Here is a 14,776-nt window from a genome sequence, read left to right as displayed (position 1 = left end):
CTCCACCCAGGTTGTGCCAATAAATGTGGAGGGGGATTCAGATTTAGTTAGAATACATTGTGATGGCATTAAAGCTACCCCCAGATTCTCAAGATTTTTATATTAGAGCTATAAGGTCTTCCTTATTACTGTTAAAACAACATTAAGGTTGCAGATTGATTAACTTATTTTCCACATTCATGCAAATTCCAAGAAGTCAAATTGGTAGCATATTTATGACGGATGAGTTTTTCCTCTGAAACTAATCTGTGTATCAGTCAGCTGTTTGAGATAACTTTTTATAGCGAAGCGCTGAGACACATTCCGCCTTTAAATGGTCCAGGATACCAAGAGTGTAAAAAGTGGCTCTCAGAATAAAAAAATAAAAAAAACAACATGAATCCATTACCTCATCACCCAACTAAAAACACCCGGCGCGCCCCCACCCTTTGACTCAGCATCTTTCACTTTTGCACACTACATCTCTCTTTCCTGTTTGTTCGATCTTATTATTACTATCAGGGAAACTTCTCTACTCACACGTTGACACAGCGAGTTCCACTACCTCAGCAAGATGGCGTCGGGGTTTCACGGCACTTTTCTGACCGGGGGAGGACATCACCTTCCAGTTCTGGAGGAGGGGGGATATCCCACGAGCCGAGATGCATGTACCGAAACGACATGTGTGCCTTCCACTTGTTGAGAAGAGGTTTGTTCGTATCTTATTCATTTTATTTCGAGATGGTTTGATAAAGTTTCAAATCTCATCTTGCATAGCCCCCCTTTCAGACAAACAGACTCATTCTAAAGTAAGACACCCGCAGTTTTGAAGAAAAGGGACGCCCACGTTTTCACTTCAAAAGGTTACTTGGGAGATAAAAGGTCAGAGAATACTAATGACATTTAGAGCTAATATCCTCCAGCAGCAGGCATCGAAACATAATGCAACAGTTTCACAAGTCTGCATTCATAGAGCCCCATATTCTGCTTTTACTAAGATGTTGATGATCAAAAAAACCATACTGTACTACACTTATGTTATTTCTTTCATGGTGTGGGGGATTTAAAGGTATGTTTTATCTTTTAAAAGCTGAATCTGTGGAAATCTCTTAAACACTACATGCCTATTTCCTGGCTACTGAGGTGGAAAAAATGTGGCTCTCAATTGCAAGAAAAAAAAAGAGGAGAGTTCTAATAATTTATTCTTCCATGAAGCCCATATTCACTTCACCCAATTGTGTGGTTATCTGGTGCCCAGCACCTGCAGTGTACAGGTGGGAGGGGTGGCATATATGAGTAGGAGGTTCACTGAAATGAAGCGAGGCAAAGCTGGTTGTTGATATTTGTTGGAAAATGGTCTTGAACAGAAGGTAAACATCCCAGAAGTGAGTTGCGAATGAACAAGGGTGTTTGATAAAGTTTCGAGTCTTATCTTAATTTACGCACTACTCCATTTCCAAGTAAAACACCCACTGTGTTAAAGAAAAAGGACACCCACAACTGAAAGTGGGCCAAGTCCCTCTGATTTCTTACAGATGACTTTTCTTACCACTGTGAAACAAACTCTGGCAGAAAATGAGAAGCTGTGATCTAGCGATTCCATTTCAAATCTTTCTTTAAAATAAAACTTAACCCAGATTAATTTTTTAAATATTCTTTTTGTTGTGTGTTAAAATGTTGATGTTCTTTTACAAATTACAGTGATGCCTACATTTGCTTTATTCAATCTGTATTTTGTGATATTAAAATAGTATTCTGAACTGTAAGCCATGGGTCAAATTGTTTGGTAATCTATCACAAGCTTTTTACAATAATCTGCTGAGATTATTGGTCCGTTCCTCCACAGAATCGATTTGTTTAACATCTTACTTTAACACACCTTTTCATCTTCTTTAACTACTGTGAACTTTCTTAAAGGTATGCTTAGAGTCAGATCCGTATTTACCCATCCTAGCTGTTGTTCTGCACCGAATCAAAATTTCTGGCTCTACTTCATCAACTTCCAAGGTATAAGAAGCGAATAAAGGAACTGCTGAGGTTAAAAGTTCAGCAACACTTAAAGTACTCAAGGATACTTAATTTCAGACCACATAGGTTGCATTTAAATTAAAAGTGCAATCCAGAAATAAATCAATAATTTATTTAGACGCACCACCTGACCAATCAGAGCACAGGTAAGCTACTTGTCGAATGATTAAAAAGTGCCTAATTTAGCTGCCCAATGTGATGATTTGTAAATTAACCATAAGAAGACCACAGGCCAAAATGAATTGGTCTCAAATAAAGTGTATTCCTGTACTTCAAGGGTTGTGAAGTTTTTACCTAACCTGAGATGTTGCACCTACATTGTTTCGTCCTAGAGAGTCCGAATGAGCTGAATGCTTTTTGCTTGTAAAGTAAATATTATATTAGTCTAGTCTTAAAGTAACAAAAGCATGGACTAGTTTTTGATACTTAAGCCGCTTTCCCACTGAAAACCTGTGATTGTTAAAACCGAGTTGACCTGCTAACATCGGCTTTTGGCTCTTTTCCACTTTTGACCGAAAACCTGAGTCTGACCCCCTGGTGGCAGCTGCGTGGCCACTAGAGACTGACATTTTTTTGGGAATCCCACGGGAATCTCACGGGAATCCCGTGACCCGTGGGATTCCCGAAAAAATGTCAGTATTAGTAATGATCACGTGATTGGGACGGTACAGGATTAAACATTAAAGGGAGCAGACGGGAGCGGGAGCAAACCAATAGTAACTAAAAAAAACTAGGATCGATGCCAAAACATAAAATAAAATAGAAAGAAAAAAAATCCAGTACTGGCCCCGCCATTTTGTAGTTTTTTTCCTTGAAGCCTACACTATAATGCGAGTCAAAAAAAACTACTCCACTCTGAGTTTTTCACCCGCGCTCAAAAACAACAATGGAGGGACCAACAGTTATTACAGTTAGAAACTGGAACTTAACTGACCCTTCCTAGAAATTCAGACTCAATGTATTGGCACAAATCTTATTGAGGACTACAAGAATGGGAGTGGTGCAGGAGCGGGAGTCATTCTGAATGGGAGCGGGATGGAAGTGGGAGTAATTTCACCAGGAGTGGGACGGGACAGGATTTAGATTTCTACTCTGGCCCAGGATCGGGACGGGACACAATTTCTTTCTGTGGGAGTGGGACGGGACAGGAGTGAAAATCCACTCCCGTGTCAGTCTCTAGTGGCCACTGTCCCTCATCGCTGCATGTCTGATGACGGCATCATACTGGGTGAACGTTGATCATGCTGACAGTGCAACGGAAATCAGGGAAGTAAATAATGGAGAGCAAGATGTAAGGAAGCCAGGGTGCTCAGCAGAGCTGCTCCATGTTTGTCGAATTTAAACAGAGTTATTTCAGCTTGTGAGGTCAGAAGCTACTGGCATGTGGTGTGACGTCCAAATGCTGTATTCTCGTAATTCACGTAATTTAGTGGGTTTAACCCAATTCTAGTGTTCCCACAGCATGCCGATCAAAGCCGAGGCGATTTTAATGCGGGTCGCTTGCCGAGACGTTTAACCCGGGTAGACATGTGTCAGTGAGCTGTTCCCACTGCCACTACATGCCGATTGTTCCTGGGTATAAATGGGTTTTTATACCCAGGAACAATCGGCATTGTGTGTGAAAGGGATATAATGTGGGTTTGAGATCAGACAGTGATTTTAAATTGCAATGTCAAATCGAAAACAGTTATCTGATCTTTTTTGGATGGATTGAGTTTTGGCAAAACTCAATCCATCCATGTCCAGGCAACTCTTTGTAACAGTAACATTTTTTAATGACATTCCCCTTAGATTATTGTGGACTGTATTTTGCGGGGAATCAGAGCTTGCTGTTCCATCTGCAGATGGTTTAAAACACTAATGCAAATCTATCAACAGCTTTTCAAAATACAGAGCATATGACCCTGTTCTGCCTTTATTCCACTAGTTGTCTGTATATTTTGCTTAACAGCAGCTCAGCTACCTATGAGGAACCTCAAACGTGCTAAGCTCTTGTTTAATGCTGCTCCTCAGTCACGGAATAACCTTCACTGCACATCAGAGACGTTCCTGTAGAACTCATCTTAAAACCTTGTTTTATTATTTGGCTGTTAGCATTAGCAAGACATTGTTTTTTAAAAATTATTTTTAGGCACCAGTGGTCTTTACTTTTGTTATTTTTGATAGTAGGCAGTCAGGAAAAGGGAAGAATGAGAGATAGGGGGAAGACATGCAGCAAAGGTCACCAGGCCGGGGCTGGAAACTGTGACGACCACATCAAGGACCAAAGCCTTCTTCTATGGGTTCCATGGCTCATCCTCAACACCACCGCCGTGCCCAACAAGACATAGTATGACATTGTTTGTTCTAAGTAACTAGGATTATTTTGTTCTTTTGCTCTTCTATTGCTCTCATGTCCTAATTGTGATTGTCTCCTGCCTCATCTGGGACTGAGTCACAGGGGCAGTAGTCTCAGCAGACTCCCAGACTTCCCTCTCCTCTGTGCTCAAGGAAGCCTGAGGCACTTGCAGACCAGTCCTAATTGTATTTCTTTAATTATCTTAATGATGTTTATTGTTTGGAGCTTTGCACTGCAGCATTTTCCTACAACCAGGTTTTTTTTAAGGAGCTTTATATGCCTCTTTTCCATCGATAACTTACGTACTCAGGCTGAATCAATTAAATTCGGATTCATTCATTTTCCATTCCTAGTGAGCAGTGGGGCAGGATCCGTAATAGCAAGGTGGCCCTACAATCCAGCATATTAATTGTTGACACACCACAACAACAGTCTGGTCTTTTTATGGCTGTCACAAAATTATAAGTGTGCATGCATAGTTTTATGTCTCTGCTTATGTCTCTGCAACATGTCCAGTGTGTACAGCACCTCTTGCCCATAGACTGCCTAAGCTGGGCACCAGCCCCACATGACCCTGGTGGGAGAAGATGGATGGATATTACCTATTAAATTTAGCTGTTACTACTGACAGCTCCTTCTAAGTGACTGACAGTCCTCTGATGTTGTGTTTCCAATGTGACTTGAAAAGAGTCAAGCAAAAAGCAAACAGGCTTTAGAAACAGTAATCTTTGGCAACATCGAAATGGCAAATCCATCCATAGTGAATCACAGAGGGGATATATAGTAGTTAAGATAGATATCTATATAATCACTAGATNTTTCTGTGGGAGTGGGACGGGACAGGAGTGAAAATCCACTCCCGTGTCAGTCTCTAGTGGCCACTGTCCCTCATCGCTGCATGTCTGATGACGGCATCATACTGGGTGAACGTTGATCATGCTGACAGTGCAACGGAAATCAGGGAAGTAAATAATGGAGAGCAAGATGTAAGGAAGCCAGGGTGCTCAGCAGAGCTGCTCCATGTTTGTCGAATTTAAACAGAGTTATTTCAGCTTGTGAGGTCAGAAGCTACTGGCATGTGGTGTGACGTCCAAATGCTGTATTCTCGTAATTCACGTAATTTAGTGGGTTTAACCCAATTCTAGTGTTCCCACAGCATGCCGATCAAAGCCGAGGCGATTTTAATGCGGGTCGCTTGCCGAGACGTTTAACCCGGGTAGACATGTGTCAGTGAGCTGTTCCCACTGCCACTACATGCCGATTGTTCCTGGGTATAAATGGGTTTTTATACCCAGGAACAATCGGCATTGTGTGTGAAAGGGATATAATGTGGGTTTGAGATCAGACAGTGATTTTAAATTGCAATGTCAAATCGAAAACAGTTATCTGATCTTTTTTGGATGGATTGAGTTTTGGCAAAACTCAATCCATCCATGTCCAGGCAACTCTTTGTAACAGTAACATTTTTTAATGACATTCCCCTTAGATTATTGTGGACTGTATTTTGCGGGGAATCAGAGCTTGCTGTTCCATCTGCAGATGGTTTAAAACACTAATGCAAATCTATCAACAGCTTTTCAAAATACAGAGCATATGACCCTGTTCTGCCTTTATTCCACTAGTTGTCTGTATATTTTGCTTAACAGCAGCTCAGCTACCTATGAGGAACCTCAAACGTGCTAAGCTCTTGTTTAATGCTGCTCCTCAGTCACGGAATAACCTTCACTGCACATCAGAGACGTTCCTGTAGAACTCATCTTAAAACCTTGTTTTATTATTTGGCTGTTAGCATTAGCAAGACATTGTTTTTTAAAAATTATTTTTAGGCACCAGTGGTCTTTACTTTTGTTATTTTTGATAGTAGGCAGTCAGGAAAAGGGAAGAATGAGAGATAGGGGGAAGACATGCAGCAAAGGTCACCAGGCCGGGGCTGGAAACTGTGACGACCACATCAAGGACCAAAGCCTTCTTCTATGGGTTCCATGGCTCATCCTCAACACCACCGCCGTGCCCAACAAGACATAGTATGACATTGTTTGTTGTAAGTAACTAGGATTATTTTGTTCTTTTGCTCTTCTATTGCTCTCATGTCCTAATTGTGATTGTCTCCTGCCTCATCTGGGACTGAGTCACAGGGGCAGTAGTCTCAGCAGACTCCCAGACTTCCCTCTCCTCTGTGCTCAAGGAAGCCTGAGGCACTTGCAGACCAGTCCTTATTGTATTTCTTTAATTATCTTAATGATGTTTATTGTTTGGAACTTTGCACTGCAGCATTTTCCTACAACCAGGTTTTTTTTAAGGAGCTTTATATGCCTCTTTTCCATCGATAACTTACGTACTCAGGCTGAATCAATTAAATTCGGATTCATTCATTTTCCATTCCTAGTGAGCAGTGGGGCAGGATCCGTAATAGCAAGGTGGCCCTACAATCCAGCATATTAGTTTGTTGACACCCCACAACAACAGTCTGGTCTTTTTATGGCTGTCACAAAATTGTAAGTGTGCATGCATAGTTTTATGTCTCTGCTTCCCTGGCAACATGTCCAGTGTGTACAGCACCTCTTGCCCATAGACTGCCTAAGCTGGGCACCAGCCCCACATGACCCTGGTGGGAGAAGATGGATGGATATTACCTATTAAATTTAGCTGTTACTACTGACAGCTCCTTCTAAGTGACTGACAGTCCTCTGATGTTGTGTTTCCAATGTGACTTGAAAAGAGTCAAGCAAAAAGCAAACAGGCTTTAGAAACAGTAATCTTTGGCAACATCGAAATGGAAAATCCATCCATAGTGAATCACAGAGGGGATATATAGTAGTTAAGATAGATATCTATATAATCACTAGATGACTAACCCATGTTGTTGGCCAATGGAGTTGAATGTGAGCTCATGGTGGCCATCTTATGGGGAGTGTTGGCCTTGTGGTTAGAGCAGTGCGCTTGTGTTCTGAGGAGGATGTACCCGGTTCGATCCACACAGTCTGCACTCTGGGTTCCTGAGCAAAACCCTTAACCCCACACTGCTCCCCGGGCACCGCACAATGGTAGACCACTGCTCCCCAAGGGGATGGGTCAAATGCAGAGAGTGAATTTCCCCATTTTTGACAATAACGGGATTTACATTTACCACAGTCATCTATTCATATCATTCTCCGTTTTCTACCGATTTTCAGTGGGTCTATATTAAATCAGAATTTAGGCTTAATAAGTAGGCTTATATATATATATATATATATATATATATATGTGTGTGTATATTTTCTAAAGAAAATTATTTAATTAGACTGAATGGGAGGGAACAGACTAAAGCTCCACCCATGCGGTCTAAAAAGGATTAAATCATGGCAACATACACTGCAAAAACGATCTAGAAATAAGTAAATATTTCTTAAATTAAGTGTATTTATCCTTATTTTAAGTAGGTAAATCAGATAGTTTGCCAATGGAATGAGTATTTTTACTCTTAAAATAAGATAATTAGATAAAATGCACTTGAAATAAGATAATGCAATTATTTTTTCTTAAATGTATATTGTCTTTTTCCATCGGCAAAATGTCTCCTTTACCTCCTCAATTCAAGAACAAATGCACTTATTTAAAGAAAAAATTACTTATCTAGATTTCGATTTTTTCCAGTGCAGTTTGTGAAATTGCATTAAATTACTTCAGTAACCATGGTTTTAGGAAAGCATCCCAGCTAATAACTACAATCACACTACAACTACCTCAGCCGTGATATATAAATAACAGTGGATCATAAAATTCTCATAGTTGTTCGTAAAACGTTGCTAATAAATTAACTGTGGTCTCAGCCTTGATAACGGGAGAAAATACGCTAGCTTTTGCCGAGATGAAGATTTCAGAAAGACAAGATTATTTGCATTTGCACTGATCACTCACCAATATAGAGCCAAGCCACCATTATAGATGTAGCACTTATATAGATACCTATGGTAGGTATTGCTTGTTATGCTATGCTACAGTATGTTATGCAGCAGTCAATACAACAATCCACGGATCTATTTTTGTAAAACCACGTTTTCAGGTGTGTCCTTGCTCCCACAAATCTGACTTGTATAAATGAATGATTAGCAGGCCTCTGCAAAACTTCCTCTGCTGGGGAGGTCATGCAATCAATTGAAACATGTATACTGAAAATAAGATACATCTAAACCATGCAGGGATGCTCCAGGGTTCGGAACCATTGCCTTGACAGTTGCTCTAGACTTTCTAATCAAGATGCAACAATAAATTAAGAGGCTGCAGCTGGAGTTTAAGAGACAACTGTAAGCAGCAACTGCTTTTCTGACGTCCGTAATCACAATTTATGTGCACGAACACACGCACACACACATTCTAACTCGCTCAAACAAACAGTCATGCATTTAGGAAACACATAAACACACTTGAACCTATTCCACAAATAATTTTAGACATAAGGAGAAACATGTAGCCAAAAAAAAAGGCTGTATACTTCAACAGCGAACACAAGAAAAAAAACATTTGTCTTGTTCCTGTCTCGATTTACTGATTAATCATCTGTCTCTCAGGAGATCAAGTCAGTTTCCCCTGACGTATTGCGATTAGTTTCTCTCATAGCAAAACCACAAACCAAACAAACCCTTCAACACCCACACAGACATATATACAGAGGCACACAAACACAAAAACACATTCTCAATCTCCTTCAATTTGTGCTCCGGGGTGACGCCACCAAAGAACGTTTTGGAAAGTGAGCGGCGTCCCCAGCGGCTGTTTTCCTGTAAGTGCTCTGTAGAAGTCATGTCATGAAGTCGCTGAGATGCAGAAGTGGTGGGTCACTGGTCAGAGCGGGTGACTAAAGCCATTTACCTCTCTATCCCCTTATGTTACTTCCCAGAAAGCAATTCCGTTGTTTCCTAATGTTTCTGACAGGAAAGCCTCTTTTGGAGTTGCTGCCAGAGGATATTTAGGACCAGTAAACACTTCCTCTGAATCTGTTCAGTTAAATTTTAAATATGAAAGGTGTTTGGCCTCAAGACTTCAGTTCATCACAAATGAGATCCTGATGTATTGAATTCAGAGGCAAAGATATAAAGAAATTAGATCCATATTTCCCATCAGTTTTTTGGCTCTCTGCCTCTTACTTAGTCACTGTTTTCCTTTTTGTCTTTATTTATAAATCAAAAGCTGTTGGTCAACTCTTTTTGTCTTTGATGTTTTGCTCTTTTTAAAATTTTACTTCCTATTGTTTTCATTAGGATATTATGGGCCTAATCCATCAGTGCTAATGCTGGGGAGAAGGTTGGAGCCATGCTACAATTAAATCAAAAATTGTCTAATCATCTGATATTTGAAGGAGGAACTTTACATTAGGGAAGTAAGAGTTGAAGTAAATGTTGAAACCAGAAGTCAGCCAAGGTCCTGCATATTTAAAAAAATAAAAAAACATAAATAAGCTAGCATTCAGGTGGTCTTTTCTAACTAACCTTGTGAATATATAACTGGGATAGTTCTACTGCAAAGCTGGGTGATGCTGCCAGTGATCCTATTTTGATATGTAGGGATATATGTTAGGCTGAAAATAGGTTGATGTGGCATTAAATGCGCACTGGTTTCAGTGTTTTATAATTCAACAAGGAAAACCGGCAAATACTCACAAAAATAAGGCAAATATGGGTAACAAATGGCTTAAAAATACCAAATCAACATCTTCTTGTTGTTTGCCATCATGTATACCATATATTACCATATATCAGCTTCTTCCCCACCGCCATCAGACAGCTGAACTGTTGTGAAAACTCTTAATTATGTCACTTACTCCGCATCACACTGATGACACCAATCCAAAATTCTGCGTATTTGCTCCATACATATTTAATACTCTGAACTTCCATATCAATGCGTTTTTTTTTGTTTGTTTTTTTTTTTTGCACAATGCTTATTTTCTCCCACCCAGTTTACATTTGATCATTGCTGCACTTTAAGGAATGGAAATGTACAAAGCTGTACACAAAATCTCTGTGTATACAAGATGACAATAAATGTTGTCTAATTTTATTACAGTATGTCACAAGAGCTTGAAATATATGTTGTTTTTATAATATTTTAATTCATTTTAAGATGGATTTAAAACATTTACACTATAATCTAAAATAGATTCCATTACAATAACTTAGAAAAGGGAAAAGTTTTGTAACACAAAATTATAAATTTAAAGTTCTTATTACTGTTTAGCATAACTTTTATTTTTTATTTGTCCACACTATAAACACTCACACAAAAAATGCACTTCATCCACAGGTAGAGCTATTTTTGGGTTTTTTTGCAAAAAGAAGAGGTACTGACCTGTCATGCTGCAATCCACCTTTTTCTTTACAACACACTATAGAGGGTATTTGGGCTTGCAGGAAATTCAGCTTTTTGGATGCTGTATCTGCAGATGCATCAATATTTTCTAATTCTTTCTATCTAAAACAATTAATTATTGCATATTTTTCCTTTAATACAGTATTTGTACATTTAAGCATCTGGGTGGATATTCTTCTTTTATCCAAATATATGTTCATTATGATGGTATCAATAATAAACATGACAATTATCCAGAATATGCTGCAGAAATGTAAATTCGTAATGTAAAATTAAAATTAAAATACTTTGACAAAATAAAAAAAATGATCTAATGCATATAATTCTAAATAACATTTGCTATTTGTTTTTGCTGTGTAAAGGTAGAAAATTAATAAAATACAGGTTTTAAATGGGATTAAACTGATCAAAAAAAAAAAGTTAATGTAAGGAAAAACAACAATTAGGAATGTAACAAAAAAAAAAGCTGTTTAATTTCTTTGCACCTTTTATATGATGTTACTGTTTCATGCAACCCCATAAAAATGACAAAGACTCATTTAGAGTTAATAATCAGCACCAAAAACCTTTAAAGTCTGCAGAACTACTACATTTTATTGTCCATCTACAAAATTTGATTCAGTAAATAACTTTTTAATTTGGAGAGAAGTAACAGGCTGAACATTGAATAATTTATTTTATCCTGGTTAGTTTCTGCTTTTACCTTTCCACTTTTTAATTTGGTCAAAGATGTTTAGTGTTGCTCCTGTAGTGAACAACAGCAGGTGAATTGATGCTTTGTTAATTATTTTTGACATCAGCAGTAAAAAAAAAAAACTCCAAAGGGTCTGCTCAGTTTCTCTGCCTCAGCCACTGCTGAGGGGCGCCCACAGCTGCTCTGAGCTCACCGCGTTGGAGAGAGTTTCTCAACAGACTATTGCAGAAAGTGTCTCCGGTTTGCTGCAAGGCTGTTAGAACCCACAGACTCGCAAATTAAATTCAGACAAGGTTAATGAGAAAATACCTGAGAAAAAGCTGCAAATCTCCTTAACTAGAGTATTCCCACAGTGAAAACACGGTGGTGGCAGAATCACGTTTCAGCAGGGGCAGAGATTCTGACATGATATTAAAAGTATAGTGCTGAATATTTCTATTTCCTGTTCTTTTTATGATCTGCTGAAGCATGATGACAAAACTTATTAGTGACATTTGTGTGTGAGCTGAACATTGTCTCCTCTTAATGAATGTTAAATAGTTCAAAATTTATAGCAATGAGAAAAAAACTTGTTTATTCATTCTATCTATTTGAACTGACTGAGCCTAAGCAAGTCATTCACTCTTTTAAAATGAAATGCTGGTAGAAACTTACCTAAAACATTCTGTAGCAAAAAAAAAAAACTAATTATAAAAGTTTTTGCCAATCATTTCAGGTTTATAAATAAATAAAATTGAGAATATGGGGGTTGTGACATGAAAGAATGTATAATAAAGACATATTCCTGAAGTTAGAATATAGGGCTTCACTGGAAAAAATTGAAATCTAGATCAGTCATTTTTTACTAAAATAAGTGCATTTGTTCTTTGATTAAGGAGTTAAAAAATATGTTTTGCCAATGGAACAAGACAATTTACACTTAAAATAAGAAAACACAATTGGATTGTCTTATTTAAAGTGCATATTATCTAATTAGCTTATTTTAAGAATGAAAATACTCATTCCATTGGCAAACTATCTCATTTATCTACTCAAATTAAGGGTTAATACACTTAATTTAAGACATTTTTTACTTATTTCTAGATCGTTTTTCCAGTGTTGTTTGATGTTTATTTTAAAGTTTGAAAGTACCTTTTGAAAAGAAAATCATTTAAGCAGGCATCAAACATATTTTTCACTAAGCTTACATTTCTGGAATAGAAAAAAAAATTATTGGCCAGATGTCTTCTAATCTTAAATGTTATGGTTTCATTAGCTGTGAGCTGTGAATCATCATCGTTCATAGAAATAAAGGCTTTAAAACCTCAGACTGTGTGTAATGAATCAATTTGATGCATTTTAAGTAATCTTTAACTTATTCTTAATTTCTATGTATACAGTGGTATAAACATTATTATGGGAAACTCATCTTTTTTTTTATTATAATCATCCGTGCTTTTCTACTACATTCAAGAAGATTTGAGAGAAGCTCTATCTTAATAATTTGCTTATTTTCAGTGACACAGGTGTTCAGGCACAGCCTCCATCTTTCGATGTGGGCCCTTAGACGTTGCTGCACCTAATAAAATCTTGAGGTTTCAAAAAGGCTGTAATATCTTCCACATGGCCTTTAATTAACCACTGTGATTGACAGTTGGAGCTAAATAATCTCCCCCAGCTACTCGCCCCATCTTTGACTTTTACAGCATGTGTTTAAAGAATAAAATTTGACTTTCTCCAGACATCCAAGTCCAAAACTGTGGTTTGAAAGTTACACTAGCAAGGCACAAAGCGGTGTGATGCAATGTTTAGCTGGACTTAAATGTTTCTACAGTTTCGCCTTAGAAGAATTTACCTTAGCTGGCTAAAGTCATTAAGTTAAATATATTTGTTTTTAGAGTAAAGACTAACATATTCTCATAGTGTGAACAGAATAGTTCTTTAAATATAAAACCTTTAATGAAAATAAGATTTTTTTTCAATTGGTTGTAAGTGGGAAATCATCGAGGATCTCTACATTAACCATCAACTTATTTTTAGCAGCAGTTGTTACTGTACTAAGTCTTACTCATTAGACCCCAATCAGCAGTTGAATTGTATTATTGTTTATCTTTTTTTACAATATTAAATGTTCTTAAATGTAGCGAGCAAATAAAAAGGTAAAAAAATGCCAGCTCTTGTACTGGAAATGACTTGGAGGCTGACAGGCTGCACATCATACAAGCTGCCTGTATGACAGAGGAACTGAGCGAATGTTAGCTGATGTGGTTTATCCAAACCACAATTTATTAAGTCAGCACCCGCTGCTGCAGCCTTTAAACACGCCATACACACTTTGCACAGTTATTACAAACACCCAACAAATGCACGTATACTTTAATGACACAGGAAAAAAGCTTTATACGAACTCAAAAGTGTCTCTTCTATTCTCCATAGTTGCTAGAAATCGGTTTAAATAATTGTTGTTCCTACCCCATGCAGGTTTAGGTTTAAAATTGTTGTGTGTTTTCTCCTGAAAGGAATGTTTTGTAGTAATAAAGACAAAGGGCCAGCAAAGACTGTACAACCTGTGGCAACTTTCTAATTAAGGACTTCCTCAGGATCTGCTTGTCATCTTTTCCATCCCTCTGAGGTTTGACTTACCCAATAACTGACATTTCAATCTGAAAAACTCACATGAAGAGAAAAGACAATTAGGAGAAATTTATTGATACAATTACTTTGTCTTTGGCGCTCAGACCTCAGCAGGAAGCATAGCGCTTAATTTTGATAGATATGCATGAACATGAGCAAAGAATAGGGCTGTTTCCCCCCCGGACCTGAAACCGGTGGTGGAGGGGAGATAGATGAAGTTGGTCAGTCTGTAGACTGCTGGTTAGGGAGACGGTATGCTGAGCTTTATGGGGAGATCCAGTGGATTGCGTGAGCTGACACTAGAGCTTCACTCAGGGAGCTGGAAGATGGAAGTCCAGTTGGATAACACAGGTTGAGAGAACCTGTCCATGATGAGCAAGCATGAAGCGACAGTGGAGAGGAAAAACTCCCCGTTGTAAAGAAACCTCTGGCAGAACCAGGCTCAACATGGCGGTCTTCTGCCGGACCGGTTAAGATGAGACAGGGAACGCAGTAAGAGTCCGGGAGGAATGACACTGATGAAGCTTTAGCTATGGTGGAGGAGGGGCTGGAAGTGGGTTGAAACGGTGTCATCTGAATGAAGTCACACAGCTCATTCACCGGCCGTGCACAGGAGCAGACATGTGCGTATCGGAGGCCTTTTAAGATGAACTTTGGATGCCGATTGGCTTTCGTGGAGGTGTGGTTCAAAGCTGATTGGCTGTGTCGCAGGTAGATGTAGGAAAGGAAAGAGTTTCTTCAGTTGAACTTCTGCCTAGGCTCCATCTTTACAGACT

This window comes from Cyprinodon variegatus, unplaced genomic scaffold, assembly GCF_000732505.1.
Source record: "Cyprinodon variegatus isolate N-32 unplaced genomic scaffold, C_variegatus-1.0 Scaffold0, whole genome shotgun sequence".
In the NCBI taxonomy this organism is placed as follows: Eukaryota; Metazoa; Chordata; class Actinopteri; order Cyprinodontiformes; family Cyprinodontidae; genus Cyprinodon; species Cyprinodon variegatus.
The sequence above is the reverse complement of the archived record's forward strand: the minus strand, read 5'-3'. Positions refer to the sequence as shown.